This window comes from Gopherus evgoodei, chromosome 5 (assembly GCF_007399415.2).
Source record: "Gopherus evgoodei ecotype Sinaloan lineage chromosome 5, rGopEvg1_v1.p, whole genome shotgun sequence".
In the NCBI taxonomy this organism is placed as follows: Eukaryota; Metazoa; Chordata; order Testudines; family Testudinidae; genus Gopherus; species Gopherus evgoodei.
In genome coordinates this window covers 3,466,014-3,479,908 of record NC_044326.1, presented here as the reverse complement: position 1 = coordinate 3,479,908, position 13,895 = coordinate 3,466,014, and the positions used below count along the sequence as shown (strand labels likewise).

General features: G+C 48.8%; 1 long non-coding RNA gene across 1 annotated transcript; it reads left to right on the top strand.

The window, feature by feature from the left end:
* Positions 1–1,082: 1,082 nt before the first annotated feature.
* Positions 1,083–12,175, top strand: LOC115651849. Its single transcript, XR_004000464.1, has 3 exons — positions 1,083–1,201; positions 3,330–3,335; positions 12,165–12,175. It is a non-coding gene; the product is annotated as an uncharacterized LOC115651849 (long non-coding RNA).
* Positions 12,176–13,895: the final 1,720 nt, after the last annotated feature.

The window sequence follows — 13,895 nt, the reverse complement described above, 5'->3', positions numbered from 1 at the left end:
TCCACCCTGGAGAGGGCATGGGTGACACCCACCCACCAGTTATAGCAATTTATCATCCCTATTTTGCATGTGAGGTTGGGGGCTTGAGTCTCCTCTCATGGGCATGTACATCAGGATTATCCCCCCCCCCGCCATCTAAATCAATGGGGTTACTGCTTAAAACCAGGGTGACTCCACTGATTTAAATGGAGTTATTCCTGATTTTCACCAACGTGAATCCAATATCATGAATAGGACTCAGGTCTCCCAACTCCCAGTCTTGGAGATTTTTAGTTGGGATGTAAAATGACAGTCAGAAAATTAGTGCGAAGGGAGGGCACCTCCAGTGTGACCGAAGCACCATGAAGCACAGAGGGCCCTCTTCTATTCAGAGAATCTATCCTTTGATATCCGTGGTGACTTGGCCTAGCGGATTTAAGAGAGGGATGAGTCTGCTCTGGGTTTAGCGCACAGGGGTCTTACAGATGTATCAGGACAAGTGAAATACAGCAGGAGAGGAGGGGGGCACGTGGCATAACTCCCACTAAGGTCTCTCAGCCCTGCGGTGTCACTTGTGTTTCATCAGCAGTGGGCGCAGGGGTCGGCAAGCAGCCTTGGAGGAGAGAGATCTTTACTCAGCCTGCCGAGAGGCCTGGGTTACTACAGTTTGCAACAGCAACAGCCTGGCCTTGCGGGCCCCCCACAGTCACAGCTAAATGCCTCCTGCACTAGGATGCTCCTTCTCCATGGCCAGACTTCCTACCACAGCTTGTGCTAACATGACATTTGAGGGAGGAGGTGGAGAAGAGGCAGGGCAGGGGTGGGGGCTTAGGGGAAGGGGGCAGAGCAAGGGCAGATGCTTGGGCAGGAAGAGGCGGGGGTGGGTGAGCACCCACCCAGCAGAGGGGAAGTTGGGGCCTTAGGGCTGAGTGGCAGGCAGGTGTGGGTGGTGAGGAGCTGAGCAAGCGGTGAGTGGGCGGGTAAGGAGACAAGCAGTGGGTGGGGGACTGAGGAGGGATGCACCATACCAACAGGGGCCAGGGGATGAGGAAGAGCGAGGTGCGGGGGTGGGGGTGGGACCTGGGGCAGAGTGGGGCCTAGGGTGACCAGATGCCCCAGTTTTATAGAGACAGTCTCAATTTTGGGATCTTTCTCTTACATAGGCACCTGTTACCCCCAACCCACTGTCCTGATTTATCACACTTGCTGTCTGGTCTCCCTAGTGGGGACGGAGCCTGGGAGGAGCAGGGCTGGACTGTAGGCGGGGCTGACTGCACCCCAATGTGTCCCGATATTTTAGTATTGGGATCTGGTCACCCTAATTTATGCTGGGACCATTCCCCAGTCTTGGAGCCAAATGCAACCCTGGTGCAAATGGACCCAGCCCCCACCGGCTCACTTTGCATGGCCACCACATGGCAAAGCAGCTCGATTTACTCTTCTTTAGCACCGGCACCCATTTCCTGATTATACTCAGTGTGCAACTCATCCCACCATTTACATCCCTGCTGCCTTTGGCCTGAATAGCCCAGGCGGATGGGGATCCTGCGCCATGAATACCTACCCGGATCGCTCAGCCTGGAGACAGACTTCACACCACAGAGCTAGCATCTGTCTCTCTTCGGTTTGGTTTGCATATTGGACCCAGGTTCAAGGCGAGTTGATACCGCAGGGAGGGAAGATCATTGTTACACTTTTAACATACTAACAATTCCTCTTTCTGCTGCATTCAGACAGCAGCAGCCTCTGCAGAGCACCGTGGGTTTACTTAGTAGCAGGAAGCCTGACACCTGATGCTGTCTCCATGAAAATCCTTAAGTACATTCTAACAATGGCCTTTGTTTATAGGCATAAATCATTCGACTTCCACTTTTCTCTAGTGAGGCAACAGCGAGTGTGGCAAAATTTGACTCCCGAGCCCAATTCGGCTCTCAGGCGCCCAGTTACTCCACATCTACACCGGTGTAACTCGAAGCAGATTCTGGCCTTCTTTGATACCCTCTGGCCAATTAGAAAACACACACAGACATGCACTGAACAAAATACAATGTTGGCACAAAAAACAAACGGGGATAAACTGCCCAGGAGGAAATTGAGGCTGGAAATTAGACGGTTTCTAACCCTCCCAGGAGAGAGGGTCAGGAGCAGCCTTTGCAGAGCAGCAGTGGGGGCGAACAACTGAAATAGTTGAAGATGGAGCTTGCTAAGTTTCTGAACAGGATGCTATACCTGGGTTGCCTGCGATAGCAGGGACTGGACGTGAGGACCCAGAAGGGGCCTCACTGGCCTGTATTCCTAGCAATCTGTTGTTTAATAAAGATGCCCATCACCTTGGTATCTAAGCATGGAGCAAAATTAGGCTAGAAGACAGAAGTTCAGGGGAAAAGGATGGTTTTCCCTGTCACATTCGCTGTTATCATAGACTCATAGACTTTAGGGTCAGAAGGGACCAATATGATCATCTAGTCTGACCTCCTGCGCAAAGCAGGCCACCAGACACTGTGGCCCAGATCTGGAAATGTATTTAGGTTCATAATTTCTACTGATTTCAATTAGTGCAGCCTTGTGGGTCCCAGGATAGAGAGACAAAGTGGAGGAGATCATCTTTTATTGGACCAGCTGCTGTTGGTGAGAGAGCCAAGTTCTCGAGCTACCCAGACCCCAAAGAAGAGCTCTGTCTAGCTCTAAAGCGTCTCTCTCTCGCCAACAGAAGTTAGTCCAATGGGTGATCCTCAGTTGCCTTCGTCTCACTGATTTCGATGGGAGTTTGGAGCCTAAAGTTGGGGCCTGGAAGTCTAGACGACAATCATGGGAAACTCCCATCAGGAGACTGGGCAGAGGCTGAGCACAAGATGCTGGGTGGTTTGGAATCAGCTCAGCACAGCCTTCCGATTCTGCCTAGCGGGAGGCCAGGACTAGTGAACCGGCTGCTGGTGAAGGCTGAGGAGGTGTGTAAGTAGATGTGTGTGTGCCTGCAGAGCTGGGGGGCCAGGGAGGAGAAGAGAGGTAATTGTGGATCAGAACTGAGGTGCATTGACAGAGCTGTCTAGATCGGGAGTGAAGGGGGTTAAGTCCCATGCCACAACTGAGGGGTAGCAGCGAGGTTGTGTGGGAAGCCCAGGGCTGGAGGACAGGGTGTATTGTAGGTCAGAATTGAGAGGATGCTCATACAGCTGCGTGTGAGCAGCCCAGGAGTGAAATAGGGCAGGGGAACAGGTTGCAGGCTGAGACCGCAGTGCACTGGCAAAGCTATGCACTGGGAGCCGAGCACTGGAACTGCAGGTCAGGACCCAGGTGCACTGGCATTGCAGTGTGCAGGTTCAGGACTGCATGAGCAGGGCATGCTGGAGGACAGAGTCATAGAGTGCTGGTTAAGGCCTCCTGGCGGGAACAGCCATGTGCCACAAGTCAGCACATATTGGCAGGGTGACAGGACCAGAGGCGCTGCAGACACACACCCCTCTCAGCTGAGTTACAGGAGATGCCCCCAACAAAGGGCCTATTGCACCTGCCTGCTGGCTCATTCACTGCACCATCAAAATGGCTGCAGAGGCCAGTCATCAGGCAGTGGCCTTCACACCTGATGACCCCGTACCACCATGCAGGGAAATAAGAAAAAAGGGGCAGCGGACAGCAGAGGAGAAAGGAGAGACCACAAAGCAATCCACCCCCTTTCAGAAGCCCTCCAAACCAGCCAGCTGAGTGCAGTTTCCTTAACATGTGAGGTGCCAGGCAGGCTTTTTCCCCATCCCTCTGGGTGTCAGGTCTTGGGGACTCTGATAATGCAGCAATAGGAGCCATGTACCTTAACAGAATTCACATCTCAGTTTGTTATGCAGAGTGCTTAGATAAGAAGGAAGCTGGAACTTATGACTCCTTGGTTCTATTTTTGCTCAGCCTGACTGTCTCACCACGGGTAACATATGTGTTAACCTCCCAGATGCCTCAGTTCCCTCATTTGTAAACTAGGGTTAATACCTCACAAGCAGCAGGTGCAAGCTTAACTAATGTTTGTAACTAATTAGTGGTCCCCTAATGAAAAATTGAAAGATCACCTGGCCCCCAGGATTTATTATATTGTAGCAAATCATTGGCCATCTACGACATCACTGTTTGGTAACTATAGCTATCCATAGCAACAGCATAGATAAAACTCAGACCCTGCTGCTCTGAAAGCTCAGGCACCCCTAGCACCTGAGCCAACAGAGAAACGCTAGCGGCCGTAAAGGGCTTGTGACACACAGTTAAGCAGTTCCAATTTCATCCAGCAGAGAGCAGCAGCTCACACACACACTCTGACAAAAAGAAGAACCTAAAATTATGCTAGGACTCACCTGGGAGTGAACTCTGAGTTATCTAATGAGGGAGGTCAATTAATGTCCCTAGTGGTGGCAGACTCCAGGAAAAGGGAGATACCCAATAGATGGCTCCAGAAGGAATCTGCTACTTATCCAGGCCTGCCAGCTCCAACAGGCAGTAAATTCACTTTACAGGAAACTCAATGCAATTCACAAATACGCTCTGGAAATGAGGGGAGAAATGCAGAAGCCACTAACTTCCTCACTGGGAAAAAGAAACCAATGACATGATGAAAAGGTGATTGGGGTGGATCCAGAGTTCGGTGTATCCCCAGCCAGCTAGGGAGTTTCTTTGATGGTAATGCCATCCGTGTACACAGCACAGTGATTGGCTTCCTTGCCTGGTGTGTCTCCTTCCCTGGGAGGGGTGGGGTACTTGTAATCCACTCTCCTGCCTTCTTGGGAAAAGGCCCCTTGGCAAAAGTATAGGTTCTCTTTCCTCCTGTCCAATATAAGAAGGGTCCATGTAGCCCAGAATCCTGTTTTCTGACTGTGGTCAATGTCAGATACTTCAAAGGCAATGAACAGAAAAGGGCCATTTATTGGGTGATCCATCCCTTGTCCAGTCCCAGCTTTCCGGCAGTCAGAGGTTAGGGACACCCAGAATATGGGGCTGCATCCCTGACCATCTTGGCTAATATGAGGGCTGGTGTCAAAGAACTGGATGTGAGCAGGCAGGACTAGTGGTGAGAGCAGGAGTCAGTCACCAGAAATCAGAACCAAGGGTCAAAACCAGAGCCAAGGGTCAGAGCTGAGTTACCTGGAGTGAGGCACAGCCACACCAACACAGGTACAGGAATGATCACAGCTTTGAGGAGCCAGGGAATGGCTCTTACAGGGCTTAAGAGCAGACCTGCTGACCCTTCCCACCAATCAGGCGGCATAGCCAATCAAGCCAGCTGCTATCCCTCCTTAGGCCATCCAAAGCCTGGATCAGCTGCTGGCCCTGATTCCTAACAGCCAGAGAGTAAATGGCCAAGTACCACGCAGTGCTATTCACGAGATCTGACAAGGACAGGATATGGGGCGGGGGATGAGGTGGGATTTCCATACTGCTCACTGAATGAGCCTGGACATATCCTCTCACCTGCTGCCATATTAGCTGTATAGAGGCCCCATTGATTGGTACTGTACAAATACAGAGCAAGAGGCAATCCTTGCCTTGAAGAGACAAAGCATCAGGAGGCGCTGGTTGTTACAAATGAGCTGCTGTGTAATTTCTATGCACATTCTGTGAGCACTTCAGATCTGAATGCACCTGAGATCCAAACTTCACCTATCCCCAGATCCACTGTGTCCAGATGCAGTGTTTTGTTTTGAGCCCATCTCTATCTAAAAACCGTATTCTGGAAATTTCTCATCCGGGGTTGGTGGCTTGTTGAACACGGCAGTTTGGCACAGTTCCTTAGGCTGGCTAGCTAGCTAGCAGCCATGTCTGGGGCTGTAGGACTGTTACATTTCTGTGCTTGTTCTTTGGGGATGCATTTGAAATCTTTTGTCCATCCTCCAAACACTCAGAACACTTTGTGGACGAATCTGACAGCAGAAAAGATCAAAGAGGGACATTTTCCAAAATGGAGTGAAGGGGAGATGAGGAAGCAGGCTCCAAAGAGGCAGCATGCCTAGCAGGCAGGACACTGGACTATGTCTCAGCAGACCTGTCTGCCACCGGCCTGCTGTGTGAGCGTGAGTGAGTCACTTTCCCACTCTGTGCCTCAGTTTCCCCTCACACTCTTTATCGAACTGTCCATCTGTGACAGCTACTATCTTAGGCCACTCTGTGAACTGAGCTGGGGAACTTCTAGAGCTAAAGATGTTCTTCTTCACACAGCGAACAGTCAACCTGTGGAACTCCTTGCCTGAGGAGGTTGTGAAGGCTGGGACTGTAACAGGGTTTAAAAGAGAACTAGATAAAATCATGGTGGTTAAGTCCATTAATGGCTATTAGCCAGGATGGGTAAGAAATGGTGTTCCTAGCCTCTGTTTGTCAGAGGGTGGAGATGGATGGCAGGAGAGAGATAACTTGATCATTACCTGTTAGGTTCACTCCCTCTGGGGCACCTGGCATTGGTCACTGTCAGAGGACAGGATACTGGGCTGGATGCACCTTTGGTCTGACCCAGTCTGGCCATTCTTATGTTCTTATGTAAGTCATCACTAAAGAGCCAAGCTCCATGGCTGTGAGCTGTAGCCAACTCACACTCACTGTGGCTTTGGCATACACAACAACACACACTGGCCAGCAGGTCATACATGCTGTACCCATCCCGTGGATACACAACACTTGGTTCTCCAGGGTTGTCAACCCAGCATCTTTCAGCAGCACTAACTTTCCTTCAAAAAAACAGACAGAGATTTTAGAAAGGAGCAAGCCCTTATCTTGCCACACTTTGAAAGGCAGCATTGTTGTGCTGTGTGGTTTTATTCTCCCCTGGGGTGCAATTCTGCAAAGCAGGGCTTATTTTCCAAAGTGAACTGCTACGCACTCTGGGTGTCTCCCCCAGCCTGGGCCCATCTCTGGATCCAGCCAGCTGAACAGGCATCACCACTCACCTATTTTGCCGAGTGGACAGACCCTCGCTCTGCACTGCTGCGGTTTTTGGATCGACTCCCTACCCCCCTGTCTCTACTGGACGATTACGAACAGGCCTGCAGAAGTGAGCTGCTCTTCTCAGAGCACTTCAGAGCCTCTGCCAATCCCCAGTGATCCCACGACCCGGAGGTAACATCCAGGCTAAGCTGTTTTTAAGACAAGCAGAAGGAAATACTTAGGTGTAAAGTTACTTGGCAAAAGCCGACCCGTTTCCCTTTTGACAGGGGCAAAATAAATACAATAATCGCCTGAAAAATGCAACCACCCACTTAGAGAAAAGAGGGCAGCATTTTCCCTTCAGATGCAGCTCTGTGAACCTGGCAATTGGAGAGGTAGCAGAGTTCTAAACTCGCTCATGACACAATGAACAGGAGGAGAAGGTGGTAGAGGACCCAGTTCCATGTGGCTTCCTCTGCACTCGGCTCCCAACAAGGACCTACTTTGTTTGAGTATAACTGGATTCTCTCCAAGGGCTAGGTTGAAGGGACGTGCAAAGGGCTGGCAACCCAAGGAAAGGGGCAGGGCCACTGCTCAGCCTCTCTCTGCCTTGTCCTGGAGGCTCCCTTTGAGGGAGCTTTTGGGAAACTCTCGGTAGTTTCTTCATAAACGCAGGTAATGGGCAAAGCAGAAGAGGTCTATTCCAGTGGGATGAGCTGTCTGGGTGGTGCAGGGTGACATGTACCCCTCTTGGAGAGGAGCTAGCAAACAGGGCAGTTTTGCGAGGGAATGCAAGAGGCAGATACACCTAATTAATATTCTCTAAACTTAGGCCAATAACCCCCTTCACACACACACACACTCAACTCCCCTCTCCCCCCAAAAACAAATTAACAAAAAAAAAGCTCTGCGTGAGTAAAAGTAATGCCAGCAGAAGTCGAGCAGCGGGGCGGGGGCTAGCCAGTTTACTGCACCGAATGCTGCCTGTATGGTTGCCTGCCTTGTGGGCAGGAGGCAAACGTGTACATTTGGTGCAAGCAACTCATGGCCTGTAAAGACCAACTCTGGGTTCTGGAGACCAGTGTGGCTGAAATGGAGAAGCAAAGGGAGACAGAGCTGCACAGAGGAGACTTTAAGGGACACAGCAGAGCGGCCCCTCCCCCAGTCTGACATCCGCTGGGCTGTGGAGGAGGAGGAAAATCTCGGGGAAGCAGAACATCAAGCTGGAACAGAAGGAAATGATCCCATAGTTGGGACCTTCCTTGCAGACTACATCATTGTGTTCTCTCTCTGAGGGAAGGGGAGGGGACCCCAGTTATTAGGAAGAGACAGGTAATTGCCTGCAGGGTGCAAAGGTTGTGGACATCTCAAGGCATCTAAACAGACTTGTGTGCAATGCTGGAGAAAAGCTGGGTATCATGGTACATGTAGGTACCAATGACCTAGGGAGAGGTAGGAGAGAGGTTCTGAAGGCCAAATTTAGGCTTTTAGGTAAGAGATTAAAGCCCAGGACCTCCAGGGTAGCAGTCAGTGAGATGCTTCCAGTTCTACGTGCAAGACTAGTTAGACAGGCAGAACTGCACAGTCTAACTGCATGGATGAGGTTGGGAGGTGAGATTTAGGTTTATTAGGAACTGGGGGGCCTTCTGGGAAAGGGGAATCCTACACAGGAAGGATGGGCTCCACCAAAGCCAAAATGGAACCAGCTTGCTGGCATGTAAAATTAAAAATCTCGTAGACGAGTTTTTAAATTAAGGGATGGAGCAAAGCCGACAAAGTTTGGACAAAGGCATCCCTAAGGAGAGGATTTGTTAAAGGGGACACTCTTTATCCTAGTAAAGAGGGGAAGCATAGAAGTGAATAAAGTACAGATAGGGACTAAAGAGAAACAGTCAAATGAAAAAGAGTCCCATTCAGTTACATCACATGAAGGCAGACAACTAAATATTGACAAATTTTGTGTGTGTTCGTATGCAAGTGCTAGATGTTTAAATACTAAGATGGCTGAATTTGAGTTCCAGGTATTAAATGAGGATATGGATATAATGGGCAACACAGAAACTTGATGGAATGATGATAATCAATGGGACACAGTAATACCAGGGTATAAAATATATTGGAAGGACAGAGTAGGTCGTGCTGGTGGGGGAGTAGCACTGTATGTGAAAGAAAGTATAGAGTCAAATATAGTAATCATCTGAACTGAACCAAAGTGTACTATGGAATCTCTATGGATAGAAATTCCATGCTGGAACAATAAGAGCGTAACAGTAGGGATATACTACCGATCATCTGACCAGGATGGTGACCGTGATTGTGAAATGCTCAGGGAGATTAAAGAGGCAGCTAAAAGAGAAAACTGAATAACAATGAGGGATTTCAACTATTCCCCTATTGACTGGGAACATGTCACCTCAGGACAGGATGCAGCAATTGAATTTCTAGACACCATTAACGACTGCTCCTTGGAGCAGTTAGTCATGAAACCCACAAGGGGAGAGCAATTCTTGATTTAGTCCTAAGTGGTGCACACGATCAGGTCCAAGAGGTGACCTGAGGGAAGCGGTGTGGGCCGAGGGATGTGCTGCCCACGGCTTCCCGCCACCCCCATTGGCCTGGGACTGTGAACTGTGGCCAGTGGGAGCCACGATAGGCTGAACCTGCCGACGCAGCAGCTAAACAAACTTGCCCGGCCCGCCAGGACACTTACCCTGGTGAGCCACATGCCAGAGGTTGCTGACTCCTGATATAGATGAACTGCTTGGTAATCACAACCATAATGTAATTAAATTTTAACATCTGTGTAGGGGGGGAAATACTAAAGAAACCCACCATAGTAGCTTTTTACACAAAACTGAGGAAGCAAGTTCATTGGAAATTATAAGGAACAGTCACAAGAGTGAAATGCTGTAAGCTGCATGGAAACTATTTTAAAACATGATCATACAGGCTCAAACTACATGTATATTCCAAGTTAAAAAAAATAGAGGACCAAAAAAATGCAACCGTGGCTAAACAGCAAAGTAAAAGAGGGACTGAATAGAACAAGACAGGGTACTGGGCTAGATAGACCATTGGTCTGATCCAGTATGGCCGTTCTTCTGGTATGTTATTGGTTTGTCTGACAACCTCCATCTTGGTAGACATAACAGGGATTGAACCAGGTACTTCTAGAGCTAAAAGCATGAGTCACAAGTGGCCTGTCTGGGTCGCTAACAGACCACATCCTTGCCTGATAAGGCTCAGGGAGGCACAACTAGTACACATTGACCAGGGGTTACATAAACATTTCAGGTTCAAACCCTAGTATGCCTGGAAATGACTAAGTGCCTGATTTCACTCCTTCCCAGAAGGTTCCGTACTCTTGTTCTCCAAGCAGCCCATGGGGAGAGTTAGGTCTCTGTACAAGGGGAAGGAGACTCAGCTCCCATGGAAGGTGGGAAGTAGGATCAGATGTGCAGCAAGGAAACAAGCAGCATCCAATTAGTGAACAATAAATCTATCCCTCTTTGGGTGTGTCACCCATCCTGCTCTGAGCCTGATCCATCATGCGTATGAGTGCCTGATAGCCTTCAGCTACGGAGGCTGGGTGCCTTTGTTCAAGCAGATGCTTTCAGCTCCTGCTTCAATCCCTGATGGAAGTCACACAACTTCTTTTGCTAAATATCCTCATGCTCAGGGGTGGTGGTAATAACAGTGTTGACACACCAGTTGAAATGAGGTCTGGGTGTGCATGGCCTTTATGCAGGTCAGGTGCATAATACAGGACACAAGAATCATAGAATATCAGGGTTAGAAGGGACCTCAAAGATCATCTAGTCCAGCCCCCTGCTCAAAGCAGAGCAAATTCCCAGACAGTTTTTGGTTTTTTTAAACCCCAGTTTCCTAAATGGTCCACCTCAAAGACTGAACTCACAATGCTGGGTTTAATAGGCTAATACGCAAACCATTGAGCTATTCCTCCCCCTGGGAAGTGTGCCTGGTGGGGACTCTGCAGGCTGTGAAATCTGTGGCTCTATGTAAGCAGGGTCTGAATGAGCTCTCCTCTGACATCTAGTGCTGAGCTGGGGGAAAAGACTTCAGGAGCAGACTGTATTTATGTAGACACGCTTACTCTGCCTTAGGCGTGCAGCTGATGGAGCTGCTTTGCCAAAATGATCAGTTTGGCTGGTTTGGGGTGATAAATCACTCTAGTGTTGTTCTCCTTATTGTAGAAATAAAGGACAGCAGAACTGTGCTTAGCATGCCCTGATTGAGGGGTCACCCTAAGCTGAATGTCCCTTGCTAAGCAGTAGGGGTGCCAAACCCCAGTTGAGATGAGAGTGGGTGGGGTTTTTCACTCAAAGCGTATTGGATATACCTGTTCTTGTTAGCCATTGATGGCAGGGCTGATTAGACTGACTTGAGAGTCATTGATATTTAGAGTGATATCTGGAGCTTGTATCAGAGGGGTAGCCGTGTTAGTCTGGATCTGTAAAAAGCAGCAAAGAGGCCTGTGGCACCTTATAGACTAACAGACATATTGGAGCATGAGCTTTCATAAGTGAATACCCACTTTGTCAGAGTCACTGAAGGAGCTAAGCCTTAAACCTTTTGCGTGCACAATGAAAACAGATTCTGAGATTCTCCTGGCTGTGAGGTTCCCTGCTGTTAGCTGAAATGACTACTAGGCTGAGTTTTGTGGGGGAAACTGAGAATATCATGGTCTAGGAGCAGTAAGCAGCAGTTGGTAGTGGCAGCAGAGAGATAGTGGCAGGAGAACAGCAGTGGAGAAACAGCAGCAGCTGTGAGCCAGTTACAGCGGTGGCAGCAGCAGATGCATTGCTCAAAAACCCCTTCCCAGGGGTGGGAAGTGAGGCCTGAGAATGCACCTCTGAACTCTGGGTCTTCACTAACCAACACCAGCAACTGTGAGTGGGGTACAGTAGAGGGAGAGGGGAGTGATGTGTTAAAGGGACATTTGTTCGTCGGACATTCCCACCACAAGGTGGGAAACTGAGGCAAAGGATGCTGCCCAAGGCACTATGGGGTGATTTTTGCTTATGGTCATGTGATTGTGGTGTTTTCCCAAATTAATGCAGGGTTCCATTCGCTTTTTAATAGTTGTTCTCCTTTGTTATACACAGACTTGGTGCCTGCAAGAGGGGAAGTGTTGCTTTGGGGAGGCACCCAGAGGCAGTGTTAGGTTTTCCCAGATTATCAGGTGGAGGCTCAAGCCGGTTCTAATTTCTATTGTTAAGAGGAACCCCTAGCTATTGAACTTGGCCTTTGTTGCTGCTGACACCACCTGGCAGAAGGGTGACATAGATAAGTACAGCCCTGTTCATTTCAATGGAATTATACTGCTGGGCAACTGGCATAAGGCAGTGCCTGGGTACTTTTTAAAATGTCCTTATCTATGTTGCTCACAAAAGTATGAATAAAAGACTTTTTTAGGGTGAAATCCTCATCTCATTCAAGTCACAGGGGGCATTGGCATTGAATTCAGCGGCAATAGGATTTCACACACATAATCTCATTAATTTGCACCCCCTCCAACTGTTCAGTTTACTTTTGGCACATTAAATCCACTTGGGCAATGAAGACAAATTAGTCTAGGGGTGGCCAACCTGAGTCTGAAAAGGAGCCAGAATTTACCAATGTACCTTGCCAAAGTACCACAGTAATAGGTCAGCAGCCCCCCATCAGCTCTCCCCCAGCTCCTAGTGCCTCCCACCCACCAGCAGCTCTGCTGATCAGAGCCTGTCCCTCCCTCCAGATCAGCTGTTCTGTCGAGTACAGGAAGTTCTGGGGGGTGGGGGAGGGAGTGAGGGCACGGCAGGCTCAGGGGAGGGGGTGGGAAGGGTGGATTGGGGGTAGGGCCTGTGGCAGAGCCAGGGGTTGAGCAGTGAGCACCCCCGTCCCCACTGAGCACATTGGAAAGTTGGCACCTGTAGCTCCAGATCCAGAGTCGGTGCCTATACAAGGAGCCACATATGGCTCTGGAGCCACAAGTTGGCCACCCCTGAATTAGTCACTCTCCTCTTTGTTCATCGCTCGTTTCTAATCAATTTAACTTTCAGCTGCTATTGGAGCACAATGCTGAAATGTTTGGGCTGCCAAAATAATACACTGGTAAAGGCTATGTCATGGCTCCATTCTAGTGGCGGCTTTGTGGACCTAAATTGCAGCCTACCTCCGCTGGTACCTGATGGAGGTAGCCCTTTGCTCTGTGTTTTGGTGCTGGGTTCAGTACCTGCTGACATGAAGCATTTCCCAGTGTTACTAAAACCTTATTAAAACCAAACGAGTTTGCTTAAAATGAAGGAAATTTTCACCACCGAGGTGTTTTGTTTAGCATATCTACTTTGTTCAGCTTGGAGACTGATATTAGCCTAGTCAATTTCACTAATAATAATGACAAATTATTAATTACCATGGTGCCTAGAGGCCCTGCTCAGGGTCCCATTTTGTGGATTTTGCACAAGTGTGCAGTCGGAGAGGCAGTCCCTCCTGCAAAGTGTCTTGGATAATGCAACAGGTGAATGAGACTAAAACCAGGGGGCTAGGAATGGGTGAATAAGGTAAGAATAACATGGGAGTATTTTCGCACTGGGCTTGTTTATATACTTTTTATATTGATTTAACTATTTCAGTGAGGGGCATGACTTTTACAGGAATATGCAACATTGGTATGAGCACCATTATACTGGTAGAACTGTGTTCACTTTAGGAATAGTACTGATCAGGATAAAAAAAAATCACACCCCGGGCCAAAATAGTTACACTGGTACAAAAACTGGATGTACAGCAAGCTGTAACTAGCTGTAGGAGATTTCCTGTCCTTTCTCCACATCCCTTTCCTGCTCTTCTGACCACTACTTTTCTTTATTTTGGGTGTTTCCAACACTGGAGGAAAATGTTGACATGAAAAGAAAATCCTGTTTTCTGTCCAATTTTTAAAATATTTTCTATTAATCTTCCATATTTTACATTGTTTTCATTTAACCCCCCCAAGCACACAACTCCTATGTGGCGGCTGGAAGTTG